The sequence below is a fragment of the Siphateles boraxobius genome, unplaced genomic scaffold, assembly GCF_051911475.1.
Source record: "Siphateles boraxobius isolate OS27281-9 unplaced genomic scaffold, OSU_SipBor_1 63, whole genome shotgun sequence".
NCBI classification, from domain to species: Eukaryota; Metazoa; Chordata; class Actinopteri; order Cypriniformes; family Leuciscidae; genus Siphateles; species Siphateles boraxobius.
The window spans coordinates 2,072,780-2,088,444 of NW_027509190.1; the positions used below are offsets into that span (position 1 = coordinate 2,072,780).

Genomic DNA, 15,665 nt, shown 5'->3' on the forward strand with positions numbered 1-15,665 from the left:
TAAATAAAATTTGTAATCCTACAACACCATATTAAAAAAAAGGGTCTCTAATTTAATAATGTAACACGTTTTATACAGACACTTCATATTTAAACGGTATTAGATTATTTTTTGGATTCACTGGCTTCTGTGAAGCGTTGAGCTAAAATGACGCATGACGCCGTTCCTGGAAGCCGCGCTGATCGGATACAACTACCTGTCTCTGCAACTCCTCGTTAGTATAGTGGAAAGTATCTCCGCCTGTCACGCGGAAAACCGGGGTTCGATTCCCCGACGGGGAGATCCAGTCCTTTACTGCTGCCAAAAGACCTTAACAAATGTTTTGCTCCAGCAAACAAGTTACAGGAGAAGTTGGCAAGGGGCCACCGACGACTGTTTTAAAGACAGCTTGAGAAAAATGCAATGCGTTGGCCGGGAATCGAACGCATACAGCAAGAATGGACAGACCCAGGAATCGAACCCATAGCAAGAATGCTCGTAATCAAGGTCTTTAATTTACAAATGTGATGTGTTGGCCGGGAATCGAAACCGGGTCAACTGCTTGGAAGGCAGCTATGCTCACCACTATACCACCAACGCAGGCCTTTGAACGTAGACTGGAAGCCCTCTTCTGCGGTCAGCAAGAATTTTCGCAATGCATTAGCAGCTGGCAGGTGCAGATGAACTGAAACTCTCTTTGTTTGGACCTGGCACTTAAAAAAATTGCATGAACTTATTGACCTGACCTACCAGGCACTGTAGTGATCTTTTTCTTTGTAGAAAAGTTAGAAGCTCAGACCAGGAGACAGTGGAAGTTTTCCAAGCAGAAGTTCTTTATTGTTTGTCGGTAGCTGCAGTCATTCCAACATCGTCTAACTAAGGGAACTTTACATTGTAGTTTATATACATTTCAAGGGGGAGGGATTACATTGTGAGGAACAAAGCATGTAAATGAGCTGAAACATGAGAACAGAACGGTGCAGGACTTCTCGCACTGAGATAAGAACTCCAAGACAAATGGTCTCAGTAATAAAATAGCAGGTGTTCAAACTTGCTCAGCATGACTCTTCACCCGGTAAAACAATGAGAACAGGAAAAGCCTAGCCTTCTCGCACTGAGATGGGACAGTCAGGAATATCCTGCTGGGAACCCCTACCGTTTGCAGAGATTTCCTGGTCTCATCATTTATAAACTTTCTCAATATAAAATACTATTGTATTGGAAATCTAAATTAAACATTTAAATAAAATTTGTAATCCTACAACACCATATTAAAAAAAAGGGTCTCTAATTTAATAATGTAACACGTTTTATACAGACACTTCATATTTAAACGGTATTAGATTATTTTTTGGATTCACTGGCTTCTGTGAAGCGTTGAGCTAAAATGACGCAAGACGCCGTTCCTGGAAGCCGCGCTGATCGGATACAACTACCTGTCTCTGCAACTCCTCGTTAGTATAGTGGAAAGTATCTCCGCCTGTCACGCGGAAGACCGGGGTTCGATTCCCTGACGGGGAGATCCAGTCCTTTACTGCTGCCAAAAGACCTTAACAAATGTTTTGCTCCAGCAAACAAGTTACAGGGAAGTTGGCAAGGGGCCCGGACGACTGTTTTAAAGACAGCTTGAGAAAAATGCAATGCGTTGGCCGGGAATCGAACCCATACAGCAAGAATGGACAGACCCAGGAATCGAACCCATAGCAAGAATGCTCGTAATCAAGGTCTTTAATTTACAAATGTGATGCGTTGGCCGGGAATCGAACCTGGTCACCTGCTTGGAAGGCAGCTATGCTCACCACTATACCACCAACGCAGGCCTTTGAACGTAGACTGGAAGCCCGGTTGTGCGGTCAGCAAGAATTTTCGCAATACATTAGCAGCTGGCAGGTGCAGATGAACTGAAACTCTCTTTGTTTGGACCTGGCACTTAAAAAAATTGCATGAACTTATTGACCTGACCTACCAGGCACTGTAGTGATCTTTTTCTTTGTAGAAAAGTTAGAAGCTCAGACCAGGAGACAGTGGAAGTTTTCCAAGCAGAAGTTCTTTATTGCTTGTCGGTAGCTGCAGTCATTCCAACATCGTCTAACTAAGGGAACTTTACATTGTAGTTTATATACATTTCAAGGGGGAGGGATTACATTGTGAGGAACAAAGCATTAAATGAGCTGAAACATGAGAACAGAACGGTGCAGGACTTCTCGCACTGAGATAAGAACTCCAAGACAAATGGACTCAGTAATAAAATGGCAGGATTTCAAACTTGCTCAGCATGCCTCTTCACCCGGTAAAACAATGAGAACAGGAAAAGCCTAGCCTTCTCGTACTGAGATGGGACAGTCAGGAATATCCTGCTGGGAACCCCTACCATTTGCAGAGATTTCCTGGTCTCATCATTTATAAACTTTCTCAATATAAAATACTATTGTATTGGAAATCTAAATTAAACATTTAAATAAAATTTGTAATCCTACAGCACCATATTTATAAACAAGGTCTCTAATTTAATAATGTAACACGTTTTAAACAGACACTTCATATTTAAACGGTATTAGATTATTTTTTGGATTCACTGGCTTCTGTGAAGCGTTGAGCTAAAATGACGCATGACGCCGTTCCTGGAAGCCGCGCTGATCGGATACAACTACCTGTCTCTGCAACTTCTCGTTAGTATAGTGGAAAGTATCTCTGCCTGTCACGCGGAAGACCGGGGTTCGATTCCCCGACGGGGAGATCCAGTCCTTTACTGCTGCCAAAAGACCTTAACAAATGTTTTGCTCCAGCAAACAAGTTACAGGAGAAGTTGGCAAGGGGCCACCGACGACTGTTTTAAAGACAGCTTGAGAAAAATGCAATGCGTTGGCCGGGAATCGAACCCATACAGCAAGAATGGACAGACCCAGGAATCGAACCCATAGCAAGAATGCTCGTAGTCAAGGTCTTTAATTTACAAATGTGATGCGTTGGCCGGGAATCGAACCCGGGTCAACTGCTTGGAAGGCAGCTATGCTCACCGCTATACCACCAACGCAAGACTGTTGGATGTAGACTTGAAGCCCTGTTCTGCGGTCAGCAATAATTTTCGCAATACTTTAGCAGCTGGCAGGTGCAGATGAACTGAAACTCTCTTTGTTTGGACCTGGCACTTAAAAAAATTGCATGAACTTATTGACCTGACCTACCAGGCACCATATTAAAAAAAAAGGGTCTCTAATTTAATAATGTAACACTTTTTATACAGACACTTCATATTTAAACGGTATTAGATTATTTTTTGCATTCACTGGCTTCTGTGAAGCGTTGAGCTAAAATGACGCATGACGCTGTTCCTGCAAGCCGCGCTGATCGGATACAACTACCTGTCTCTGCAACTCCTTGTTAGTATAGTGGAATGTATCTCCGCCTGTCACGCGGAGCCTGGGGTTCGATTCCCCGACGGGGAGATTCAGTCCTTTACTGCTGCCAAAAGACCTTAACAAATGTTTTGCTCCAGCAAACAAGTTACAGGGAAGTTGGCAAGGGGCCCGGACGACTGTTTTAAAGACAGCTTGAGAAAAATGCAATGCGTTGGCCGGGAATCGAACCCATACAGCAAGAATGGACAGACCCAGGAATCGAACCCATAGCAAGAATGCTCGTAATCAAGGTCTTTAATTTACAAATGTGATGCGTTGGCCGGGAATCGAACCCGGTCACCTGCTTGGAAGGCAGCTATGCTCACCACTATACCACCAACGCAGGCCTTTGAACGTAGACTGGAAGCCCGGTTGTGCGGTCAGCAAGAATTTTCGCAATACATTAGCAGCTGGCAGGTGCAGATGAACTGAAACTCTCTTTGTTTGGACCTGGCACTTAAAAAAATTGCATGAACTTATTGACCTGACCTACCAGGCACTGTAGTGATCTTTTTCTTTGTAGAAAAGTTAGAAGCTCAGACCAGGAGACAGTGGAAGTTTTCCAAGCAGAAGTTCTTTATTGTTTGTCGGTAGCTCCAGTCATTCCAACATCGTCTAACTAAGGGAACTTTACATTGTAGTTTATATACATTTCAAGGGGGAGGGATTAAATTGTGAGGAACAAAGCATGTAAATGAGCTGAAACATGAGAACAGAACGGTGCAGGACTTCTCGCACTGAGATAAGAACTCCAAGACAAATGGTCTCAGTAATAAAATAGCAGGTGTTCAAACTTGCTCAGCATGACTCTTCACCCGGTAAAACAATGAGAACAGGAAAAGCCTAGCCTTCTCGCACTGAGATGGGACAGTCAGGAATATCCTGCTGGGAACCCCTACCGTTTGCAGAGATTTCCTGGTCTCATCATTTATAAACTTTCTCAATATAAAATACTATTGTATTGGAAATCTAAATTAAACATTTAAATAAAATTTGTAATCCTAAAACACCATATTAAAAAAAAGGGTCTCTAATTTAATAATGTAACACGTTTTATACAGACACTTCATATTTAAACGGTATTAGATTATTTTTTGGATTCACTGGCTTCTGTGAAGCGTTGAGCTAAAATGACGCATGACGCCGTTCCTGGAAGCCGCGCTGATCGGATACAACTACCTGTCTCTGCAACTCCTCGTTAGTATAGTGGAAAGTATCTCCGCCTGTCACGCGGAAAACCGGGGTTCGATTCCCCGACGGGGAGATCCAGTCCTTTACTGCTGCCAAAAGACCTTAACAAATGTTTTGCTCCAGCAAACAAGTTACAGGAGAAGTTGGCAAGGGGCCACCGACGACTGTTTTAAACACAGCTTGAGAAAAATGCAATGCGTTGGCCGGGAATCGAACGCATACAGCAAGAATGGACAGACCCAGGAATCGAACCCATAGCAAGAATGCTCGTAATCAAGGTCTTTAATTTACAAATGTGATGCGTTGGCCGGGAATCGAACCCAGGTCAACTGCTTGGAAGGCAGCTATGCTCACCACTATACCACCAACACAAGACTGTTGGATGTAGACTGGAAGCCCTCTTCTGCGGTCAGCAAGAATGTTCGCAATATATTAGCAGCTGGCAGGTGCAGATGAATTGAAACTCTCTTTGTTTGGACCTGGCACTTAAAAAAATTGCATGAACTTATTGACCTGACCTACCAGGCACCATATTAAAAAAAAGGGTCTCTAATTTAATAATGTAACACGTTTTATACAGACACTTCATATTTAAACGGTATTAGATAATTTTTTGGATTCACTGGCTTCTGTGAAGCGTTGAGCTAAAATGACGCATGACGCCGTTCCTGGAAGCCGCGCTGATCGGATACAACTACCTGTCTCTGCAACTCCTCGTTAGTATAGTGGAAAGTATCTCCGCCTGTCAAGCGGAAGACTGGGGTTCGATTCCCCAACGGGGAGATCCAGTCCTTTACTGCTGCCAAAAGACCTTAACAAATGTTTTGCTCCAGCAAACAAGTTACAGGAGAAGTTGGCAAGGGGCCACCGACGACTGTTTTAAAGACAGCTTGAGAAAAATGCAATGCGTTGGCCGGGAATCGAACGCATACAGCAAGAATGGACAGACCCAGGAATCGAACCCACAGCAAAAATGCTCGTAATCAAGGTCTTTAATTTACAAATGTGATGCGTTGGCCGGGAATCGAACCCAGGTCAACTGCTTGGAAGGCAGCTATGCTCAACACTATACCACCAACGCAAGACTGTTGGATGTAGACTGGAAGCCCTGTTCTGCGGTCAGAAATAATTTTCGCAATACTTTAGCAGCTGGCAGGTGCAGATGAACTGAAACTCTCTTTGTTTGGACCTGGCACTTAAAAAAATTGCATGAACTTATTGACCTGACCTACCAGGCACCATATTAAAAAAAAGGGTCTCTAATTCAATAATGTAACACTTTTTATACAGACACTTCATATTTAAACGGTATTAGATTATTTTTTGGATTCACTGGCTTCTGTGAAGCGTTGAGCTAAAATGACGCATGACGCTGTTCCTGGAAGCCGTGCTGATCGGATACAGCTACCTGTCTCTGCACCTCCTTGTTAGTATAGTGGAAAGTATCTCCGCCTGTCACGCGGAGACTGGGGTTCGATTCCCCGACGGGGAGATCCAGTCCTTTACTGCTGCCAAAAGACCTTAACAAATGTTTTGCTCCAGCAAACAAGTTGCAGGAGAAGTTGGCAAGGGGCCTCGGACGACTGTTTTAAAGACAGCTTGAGAAAAATGCAATGCGTTGGCCGGGAATCGAACGCATACAGCAAGAATGGACAGACCCAGGAATCGAACCCATAGCAAGAATGCTCGTAATCAAGGTCTTTAATTTACAAATGTGATGCGTTGGCCGGGAATCGAACCCCGGTCACCTGCTTGGAAGGCAGCTATGATCCCCACTATACCACCAACGCAAGACTTTTGGATGTAGACTGGAAGCCCTGTTCTGCGGTCAGCAATAATTTGCGCAATACTTTAGCAGCTGGCAGGTGCAGATGAACTGAAACTCTCTTTGTTTGGACCTGGCACTTAAAAAAATTGTATGAACTTATTGACCTGACCTACCAGGCACCATATTAAAAAAAAGGGTCTCTAATTCAATAATGTAACACTTTTTATACAGACACTTCATATTTAAACGGTATTAGATTATTTTTTGGATTCACTGGCTTCTGTGAAGCGTTGAGCTAAAATGACGCATGACGCTGTTCCTGGAAGCCGCGCTGATCGGATACAACTACCTGTCTCTGCAACTCCTTGTTAGTATAGTGGAAAGTATCTCCGCCTGTCACGCGGAGACTGGGGTTCGATTCCCAGACGGGGAGATCCAGTCCTTTACTGCTGCCAAAAGACCTTAACAAATGTTTTGCTCCAGCAAACAAGTTGCAGGAGAAGTTGGCAAGGGGCCTCGGACGACTGTTTTAAAGACAGCTTGAGAAAAATGCAATGCGTTGGCCGGGAATCGAACGCATACAGCAAGAATGGACAGACCCAGGAATCGAACCCATAGCAAGAATGCTCGTAATCAAAGTCTTTAATTTACAAATGTGATGTGTAGGGTATGAGCGCAGAATCATGGAGTCAGCATTCCTTAACACAATAAACACACGTTAACAGGGGTTTCTAAAGCCCCAACCTATGACTCTTCCAATTCTAAATCTTCCGTTAGCGCCAGCCAGTCTGGAGGGTAGATTAGTTTGTGACACCTTTACAGCGTAATGAGTCCCCAAAGAGATCCTCGCGCGATCCTGATTTGTTCGCGAGCCAACATCCAAGAAGACCGTTATCTCCAAACCCCCCCCCAGCGAGGAAGGAATGCCAGATGCGCAAATGGACAACACACACTCACACACACACACACACACACATATATGCATCTATAACATTAAAACCCAGAAATGAGTGATTATGAAATGTATACATGATGTATTCCTGTATGTTTGAAGTTTATACTGTATCCTGTCTATCTAGGACTGTTAGTTATGTAGTTGAACCTTGCGGACTTCTATAAAGGTCTAAGAGTTTATATATATCCTTGTATGCGTAACAAACACGGAGTGATTGGTATTAAACGAAATCGCTCAACTTGCTCGAGCCAAATATATGTAAGAAGTTAATGAAAAATATAGTTTACTATGTTTTCCATCTTTGGAGTGAAAAGAGACCAAAACTAACATCACTGGTGTTCTTAGATAACGGCGTTTACGACCCAAAGGAATGTTCACAGAACTGCCACCCTCTCTGAATTCTAACCAAGGAGGAGAAATGAATCTTGTATTCATATATATACAGTATATGCTATTATATATCCACTTGAGAATTGTATGAACAATGTATCTAAGTTCCCTATTTCATGAGTTGCCTTTTTGTGGTTTGGTCTATGTTTCTCGACAACTCTAATGCGATAATGTTTAAACTTGGCCAACTAATGTTTAACCAAATCCATTTGTGGCAAGTTTGGTCTTGATAAACTCCAATCTTCATTCCCCATTTGTTAATTGACATTACATTTTGCTAAACTTGTGACACATTAGTATTATAAGAATTGTGAAGATGCTCTTAAACACCCTAATTTCGTCGGTTTCAAATGTCTCTCTCTTAGACAAAGAGCAATAAAAACCAAAGTCCCGCCTGTGAAATTCCAACCCTCTAATTGGCCAAGTCAACAGGATGAGGCCGGATTTCTCCAAGGTGATAAATGACGCTTCCCCCCTCCGCTCGTCTCTCTGTTACCTTTGGACTGTCAAAATGTAGGGTCTCGCCTCCGGGCGAGCTCTTCGCCTTTCTTTTATTTGTTTCTAGTTTAGTTTGTGTTTTTCAGTCTTAGATAAGTCTCCGTGTTTAATTCCAATCGACGAGTGAAAAGAACACCGCGTGACATATCTCTTCAGCAAATCCATCTACAAGGGACCTTTAAACGAGCGCGCGCTCGTTTTGAAGGAGAAACACGCGCACGTGACCACGTGGCGAGAGACGCACACACGCTTCTTCACCAGCCATGCGAAGATGTGACGTTAACTCCGCGTGATTTCCCCGTAGAGATCTTTATTTCTTTTCTTTGTTAGTCAAAGTTTTGTTTTCCGTAGTCGACTCTGTTCACTTCCACAAAGTGAAACAAACTTAGCCGAACTATTTTCCTTTGGTAATGTTACCCCAAAGACTTGGAAACTCCGTTCAACGCGCGCCAAGCAGCACCCAGTGACGCTTCCTAAAGGACTCCGCTCACGCACGCGCAGGAATGCCGCGACACAGAGAGACCCAGAAACTTAAGTATATCTCTTTATAGAGCTTCTAAGAAGCATTAAGATGATGTTTTTGTGTTGTCACAGGCAGGGGACTGTCAGGGGAATGTTGCCAATGCTCTCTCTCTCTCTCTCTCTCTCTCTCTCTCTCTCTGTCCCTTCCCCTCTCACACGTGTTTCCATTGTCCACACTCTATGCATTTCTCATTCATCGATGCCTTATCGTGTATTGTTGTTTATTATGTTTGTAAATACATATATCCCATGTAACCGTAGTAAATACATAAGTAGTTCTGCCTTATTAAATTCATTATATTCATCTGATTGATGTACTGCCTTTTTGCTCATTTAAGTCCCTTAAGTGCCAAAAGATCTTATAGCAACAAGCTTACAAATTAAAGATACTTTAAAGAGTATGTGTTTATAGGACAGGAAACCCAATTCTTGTGGCCACAGAATTGCTTTTCCTGAAATCCTATAAAGTAAGATGATATTGTGGATTCCCACAGATATTAGTCTGACAATTGAGCTAATTAATTTTGCCTGGTTTGTAAAACGTGGTCCGTGCAGGTAATTGCAATCAACTTGTGGTTAAGTGCAAGGATACACAAGCATGCATGCAGGTAAAATTACATATCATCCCTTATCGGGAGTTTTATTAACATGTAAGACTGATCTAATCCAAACATGTATGAATAATTATTAATTATTAATTATGATATGCAAATTCCCCACGGATTAGATCCGCCCAGAGTCTTTACAGATGCGTTGGCCAGGAATCGAACCCGGCTCAACTGCTTGGAAGACAGCTATGCTCACCACTATACCACCAACACAAGACTGTTGGATGTAGACTGGAAGCCCTGTTCTGCGGTCAGCAAGAATGTTCGCAATATATTAGCAGCTGGCAGGTGCAGATGAATTGAAACTCTCTTTGTTTGGACCTGGCACTTAAAAAAATTGCATGAACTTATTGACCTGACCTACCAGGCACCATATAAAAAAAAAGGGTCTCTAATTTAATAATGTAACACGTTTTATACAGACACTTCATATTTAAACGGTATTAGATTATTTTTTGCATTCACTGGCTTCTGTGAAGCGTTGAGCTAAAATGACGCATGACGCCGCTCCTGCAAGCCGCGCTGATCGGATACAACTACCTGTCTCTGCAACTCCTTGTTAGTATAGTGGAAAGTATCTCCGCCTGTCATGCGGAGACTGGGGTTCGATTCCCCGACGGGGAGATTTAGTCCTTTACTGCTGCCAAAAGACCTTAACAAAAGTTTTGCTCCAGCAAACAAGTTACAGGGAAGTTGGCAAGGGGCCCTGACGACTGTTTTAAAGACAGCTTGAGAAAAATGCAATGCGTTGGCCGGGAATCGAAACCATACAGCAAGAATGGATAGATCCAGGAATCGAACCCATAGCAAGAATGCTCGTAATCAAGGTCTTTAATTTACAAATGTGATGCGTTGGCCGGGAATCGAACCCAGGTCAACTGCTTGGAAGGCAGCTAGGCTCACCACTATACCACCAACGCAAGACTGTTGGATGTAGGCTGGAAGCCGTGTTGTGCGGTCAGCAAGAATTTTCGCAATACATTAGCAGCTGGCAGGTGGAGATGAACTGAAACTCTCTTTGTTTGGACCTGGCACTTAAAAAAATGGCATGAACTTATTGACCTGACCTACCAGGCACCATATTAAAAAACAAGGTATCTAATTTAATAATGTAACACGTTTTATACAGACACTTCATATTTAAACGGTATTAGATTATTTTTTGCAATCACTGGCTTATGTGAAGCGTTGAGCTAAAATGACGCATGAAGCCGTTACTGGAAGCCGCGCTGATCGGTTACAACTACCTGTCTCTGCAACTCCTTGTTAGTATAGTGGCAAGTATCTCCGCCTGTCACGCGGAGACTGGGGTTCGATTCCCCGATGGGGAGATCCATTCCTTTACTGCTGCCAAAAGACCTTAACAAAAGTTTTGCTCCAGCAAACAAGTTACAGGAGAAGTTGGCAAGGGGCCCCGGACGACTGTTTTAAAGACAGCTTGAGAAAAATGCAATGCGTTGGCCGGGAATCGAACCCATACAGCAAGAATGGACAGACCCAGGAATCGAACCCATAGCAAGAATGCTCGTAATCAAGGTCTTTAATTTACAAATGTGATGCGTTGGCCGGGAATCGAACCCGGGTCAACTGCTTGGAAGGCAGCTATGCTCACCACTATACCACCAACGCAAGACTGTTGGATGTAGACTGGAAGCCCTGTTCTGCGGTCAGCAATAATTTTCGCAATACTTTAGCAGCTGGCAGGTGCAGATGAACTGAAACTCTCTTTGTTTGGACCTGGCACTTAAAAAAAATGCATGAACTTATTGACCTGACCTACCAGGCACCATATTAAAAAAAAGGGTCTCTAATTCAATAATATAACACTTTTTATACAGACACTTCATATTTAAACGGTATTAGATTATTTTTTGGATTCACTGGCTTCTGTGAAGCGTTGAGCTAAAATGACGCATGACGCTGTTCCTGGAAGCCGCGCTGATCGGATACAACTACCTGTCTCTGCAACTCCTTGTTAGTATAGTGGAAAGTATCTCCGCCTGTCACGCGGAGACTGGGGTTCGATTCCCCGACGGGGAGATCCAGTCCTTTACTGCTGCCAAAAGACCTTAACAAATGTTTTGCTCCAGCAAACAAGTTGCAGGAGAAGTTGGCAAGGGGCCTCGGACGACTGTTTTAAAGACAGCTTGAGAAAAATGCAATGCGTTGGCCGGGAATCGAACCCATACAGCAAGAATGGACAGACCCAGGAATCGAACCCATAGCAAGAACGCTCGTAATCAAGGTCTTTAATTTACAAATGTGATGCGTTGGCCGGGAATCGAACCCGGTCACCTGCTTGGAAGGCAGCTATGCTCACCACAATACCACCAACGCAGGCCTTTGAACGTAGACTGGAAGCCCGGTTGTGCGGTCAGCAAGAATTTTCGCAATACATTAGCAGCTGGCAGGTGCAGATGAACTGAAACTCTCTTTGTTTGGACCTGGCACTTAAAAAAATTGCATGAACTTATTGACCTGACCTACCAGGCACTGTAGTGATCTTTTTCTTTGTAGAAAAGTTAGAAGCTCAGACCAGGATACAGTGGAAGTTTTCCAAACAGAAGTTCTTTATTGCTTGTCGGTAGCTGCAGTCATTCCAACATCGTCTAACTAAGGGAACTTTACATTGTAGTTTATATACATTTCAAGGGGGAGGGATTACATTGTGAGGAACAAAGCATTAAATGAGCTGAAACATGAGAACAGAACGGTGCAGGACTTCTCGCACTGAGATAAGAACTCCAAGACAAATGGTCTCAGTAATAAAATGGCAGGATTTCAAACTTGCTCAGCATGCCTCTTCACCCGGTAAAACAATGAGAACAGGAAAAGCCTAGCCTTCTCGTACTGAGATGGGACAGTCAGGAATATCCTGCTGGGAACCCCTACCATTTGCAGAGATTTCCTGGTCTCATCATTTATAAAATTTCTCAATATAAAATACTATTGTATTGGAAATCTAAATTAAACATTTAAATAAAATTTGTAATCCTACAGCACCATATTTAAAAACAAGGTCTCTAATTTAATAATGTAACACGTTGTATACAGACACTTCATATTTAAACGGTATTAGATTATTTTTTGGATTCACTGGCTTCTGTGAAGCGTTGAGCTAAAATGACGCATGACGCCGTTCCTGGAAGCTGCGCTGATCGGATACAACTACCTTTCTCTGCAACTCCTCGTTAGTATAATGGAAAGTATCTCCGCCTGTCACGCGGAAAACTGGGGTTCGATTCACTGACGGGGAGATCCAGTCCTTTACTGCTGCCAAAAGACCTTAACAAATGTTTTGCTCCAGCCAACAAGTTACAGGAGAAGTTGGCAAGGGGCCTCGGACGACTGTTTTAAAGACAGCTTGAGAAAAATGCAATGCGTTGGCCGGGAATCGAACGCATACAGCAAGAATGGACTGCCCCAGGAATAGAACCCATAGCAAGAATGCTCGTAATCAAGGTCTTTAATTTACAAATGTGATGCGTTGGCCGGCAATCGAACCCGGGTAAACTGCTTGGAAGGCAGCTACGCTCACCACTATACCACCAACGCAAGACTGTTGGATTTAGACTTGAAGCCCTGTTCTGCGGTCAGCAATAATTTTCGCAATACTTTAGCAGCTGGCAGGTGCAGATGAACTGAAACTCTCTTTGTTTGGACCTGGCACTTAAAAAAATTGCATGAACTTATTGACCTGACCTACCAGGCACCATATTAAAAAAAAGGGTCTCTAATTTAATAATGTAACACTTTTTATACAGACACTTCATATTTAAACGGTATTAGATTATTTTTTGCATTCACTGGCTTCTGTGAAGCGTTGAGCTAAAATGACGCATGACGCCGTTCCTGCAAGCCGCGCTGATCGGATACAACTACCTGTCTCTGCAACTCCTTGTTAGTATAGTGGAAAGTATCTCCGCCTGTCACGCGGAGACTGGGGTTCGATTCCCTGACGGGGAGATTCAGTCCTTTACTGCTGCCAAAAGACCTTAACAAATGTTTTGCTCCAGCAAACAAGTCACAGGGAAGTTGGCAAGGGGCCCGGACGACTGTTTTAAAGACAGCTTGAGAAAAATGCAATGCGTTGGCCGGGAATCGAACCCATACAGCAAGAATGGACAGACCCAGGAATCGAACCCATAGCAAGAATGCTCGTAATCAAGGTCTTTAATTTACAAATGTGATGCGTTGGCCGGGAATCGAACCCGGTCACCTGCTTGGAAGGCAGCTATGCTCACCACTAGGGGTGTGCAAAGCAGCCGGTATTTGTATCTGTATTTGTATTTGTTGAGGGGGGAAAAGTATTTGTATTTGTATTCGAGTAAAATCCAAAATAGGCGTAAAAATCTAGTTTTTTTGCGTTACACTTCTAATTCACGTTATAGTGTAAGTATTCTTTAATTATATAAATCCAGCAATGAACATGTACCAAGGAACGTCATTGAAAAGAAAATTACATAACAGCCATTACCTCATCCATGGTTAAACCAACAACTAATAAAATACCATTGTGAACATTATGAATCCCACCACCCCCCGTCCTTGTTGGAGGACGCTGAACAGACAGAATAAGTATAATGTATAGCGAGGCGGTTGATTATGAGCCTGACGCGAAGCGGAGGGGTCTTGAATCAGCCTGAAGGGTTTGTATTCGCTATAACAACCACCTCGCTATACATTATCCCGCTTACTACATGGCTACCTACCAAATAAATCAATAATTTGACTCAAAATATTGATTTAAAAAGGAGTTTATTGATTTAAAAACGATTGTATTGCTTCCGCTAAAAAAATAGTCCGTTCCGTCTCTACGTTTAGAATCCATGGCAACGCTCTGTTTTTCGTGGCAACGGTGTGTTATACTTAGCAGCGGTCTGTTATTAAGAAATAACCATGGAAATAACAGACCGCATTCTACATTAGAATTCAACCAAGCCATGTAATAAAAACAAATAATTACGGAGCTAACAGAGCTACGTAAACAGAGCGAACATGAGAGCACCCGGCTGCAGACGTCAATAATGCAGCGTAATGAAATAATCTCCCGATCAAACTCCACTTCCCGAAAGTTATAAACTGCCTCCGGAACCCAGTTAAGGTACAAAAATCTATTCAACAAAAATAGTAATGCAGTTAAGTGTTTTTCGCTCAGCCGAGCCCTCTGTGTTGCTGTGTGGAGCAGCCTGTGTCAGTCACCTCTTCCTGAACGTCACTCACTCACTCGCGCACTGCAGTCTCGTGAGGAAACGCAGCTTTTTGATATAAAGTTTTTCTTGTTCCCGAATACAAATATTTTCTAAAGTATTTGTTCGAAATAAGTATTCGTAAAAAACACGTTATTTGTGCCTTTCCGAATACCGTATTCTGGTTCGGCTCCACCCCTACTCACCACTATACCACCAACGCAGGCCTTTGAACGTAGACTGGAAGCCCGGTTGTGCGGTCAGCAAGAATTTTCGCAATACATTAGCAGCTGGCAGGTGCAGATGAACTGAAACTCTCTTTGTTTGGACCTGGCACTTAAAAAAATTGCATGAACTTATTGACCTGACCTACCAGGCACTGTAGTGATCTTTTTCTTTGTAGAAAAGTTAGAAGCTCAGACCAGGAGACAGTGGAAGTTTTCCAAGCAGAAGTTCTTTATTGTTTGTCGGTAGCTGCAGTCATTCCAACATCGTCTAACTAAGGGAACTTTACATTGTAGTTTATATACATTTCAAGGGGGAGGGATTACATTGTGAGGAACAAAGCATGTAAATGAGCTGAAACATGAGAACAGAACGGTGCAGGACTTCTCGCACTGAGATAAGAACTCCAAGTCAAATGGTCTCAGTAATAAAATAGCAGGTGTTCAAACTTGCTCAGCATGACTCTTCACCCGGTAAAACAATGAGAACAGGAAAAGCCTAGCCTTCTCGCACTGAGATGGGACAGTCAGGAATATCCTGCTGGGAACCCCTACCGTTTGCAGAGATTTCCTGGTCTCATCATTTATAAACTTTCTCAATATAAAATACTATTGTATTGGAAATCTAAATTAAACATTTAAATAAAATTTGTAATCCTACAACACCATATTAAAAAAAAGGGTCTCTAATTTAATAATGTAACACGTTTTATACAGACACTTCATATTTAAACGGTATTAGATTATTTTTTGGATTCACTGGCTTCTGTGAAGCGTTGAGCTAAAATGACGCATGACGCCGTTCCTGGAAGCTGCGGTGATCGGATACAACTACCTGTCTCTGCAACTCCTCGTTAGTATAGTGGAAAGTATCTCCGCCTGTCACGCGGAAGACCGGGGTTCGATTCCCCGACGGGGAGATCCAGTCCTTTACTGCTGCCAA

General features: G+C 43.0%; 11 non-coding genes across 11 annotated transcripts; 5 read left to right on the forward strand and 6 right to left on the reverse strand.

Annotated features, from left to right (window-relative positions):
- The first annotated feature begins 209 nt into the window (after window positions 1–209).
- Window positions 210–281, forward strand: trnad-guc (transfer RNA aspartic acid (anticodon GUC)). The gene has a single exon. It is a non-coding gene; the product is annotated as a tRNA-Asp (tRNA).
- A 226-nt stretch (window positions 282–507) lies between these two features.
- On the reverse strand, window positions 508–579 carry trnag-ucc (transfer RNA glycine (anticodon UCC)). The gene has a single exon. It is a non-coding gene; the product is annotated as a tRNA-Gly (tRNA).
- An 849-nt stretch (window positions 580–1,428) lies between these two features.
- trnad-guc (transfer RNA aspartic acid (anticodon GUC)) lies at window positions 1,429–1,500 on the forward strand. The gene has a single exon. It is a non-coding gene; the product is annotated as a tRNA-Asp (tRNA).
- Window positions 1,501–2,941: 1,441 nt separating this feature from the next.
- Window positions 2,942–3,013, reverse strand: trnag-ucc (transfer RNA glycine (anticodon UCC)). Its single transcript has one exon. It is a non-coding gene; the product is annotated as a tRNA-Gly (tRNA).
- Window positions 3,014–4,569: 1,556 nt separating this feature from the next.
- On the forward strand, window positions 4,570–4,641 carry trnad-guc (transfer RNA aspartic acid (anticodon GUC)). Its single transcript has one exon. It is a non-coding gene; the product is annotated as a tRNA-Asp (tRNA).
- A 226-nt stretch (window positions 4,642–4,867) lies between these two features.
- On the reverse strand, window positions 4,868–4,939 carry trnag-ucc (transfer RNA glycine (anticodon UCC)). The gene has a single exon. It is a non-coding gene; the product is annotated as a tRNA-Gly (tRNA).
- Window positions 4,940–5,279: 340 nt separating this feature from the next.
- Window positions 5,280–5,351, forward strand: trnad-guc (transfer RNA aspartic acid (anticodon GUC)). The gene has a single exon. It is a non-coding gene; the product is annotated as a tRNA-Asp (tRNA).
- Window positions 5,352–5,577: 226 nt separating this feature from the next.
- Window positions 5,578–5,649, reverse strand: trnag-ucc (transfer RNA glycine (anticodon UCC)). Its single transcript has one exon. It is a non-coding gene; the product is annotated as a tRNA-Gly (tRNA).
- A 4,508-nt stretch (window positions 5,650–10,157) lies between these two features.
- On the reverse strand, window positions 10,158–10,229 carry trnag-ucc (transfer RNA glycine (anticodon UCC)). The gene has a single exon. It is a non-coding gene; the product is annotated as a tRNA-Gly (tRNA).
- A 637-nt stretch (window positions 10,230–10,866) lies between these two features.
- trnag-ucc (transfer RNA glycine (anticodon UCC)) lies at window positions 10,867–10,938 on the reverse strand. Its single transcript has one exon. It is a non-coding gene; the product is annotated as a tRNA-Gly (tRNA).
- A 4,632-nt stretch (window positions 10,939–15,570) lies between these two features.
- Window positions 15,571–15,642, forward strand: trnad-guc (transfer RNA aspartic acid (anticodon GUC)). The gene has a single exon. It is a non-coding gene; the product is annotated as a tRNA-Asp (tRNA).
- The last annotated feature ends 23 nt before the right edge of the window (window positions 15,643–15,665 follow it).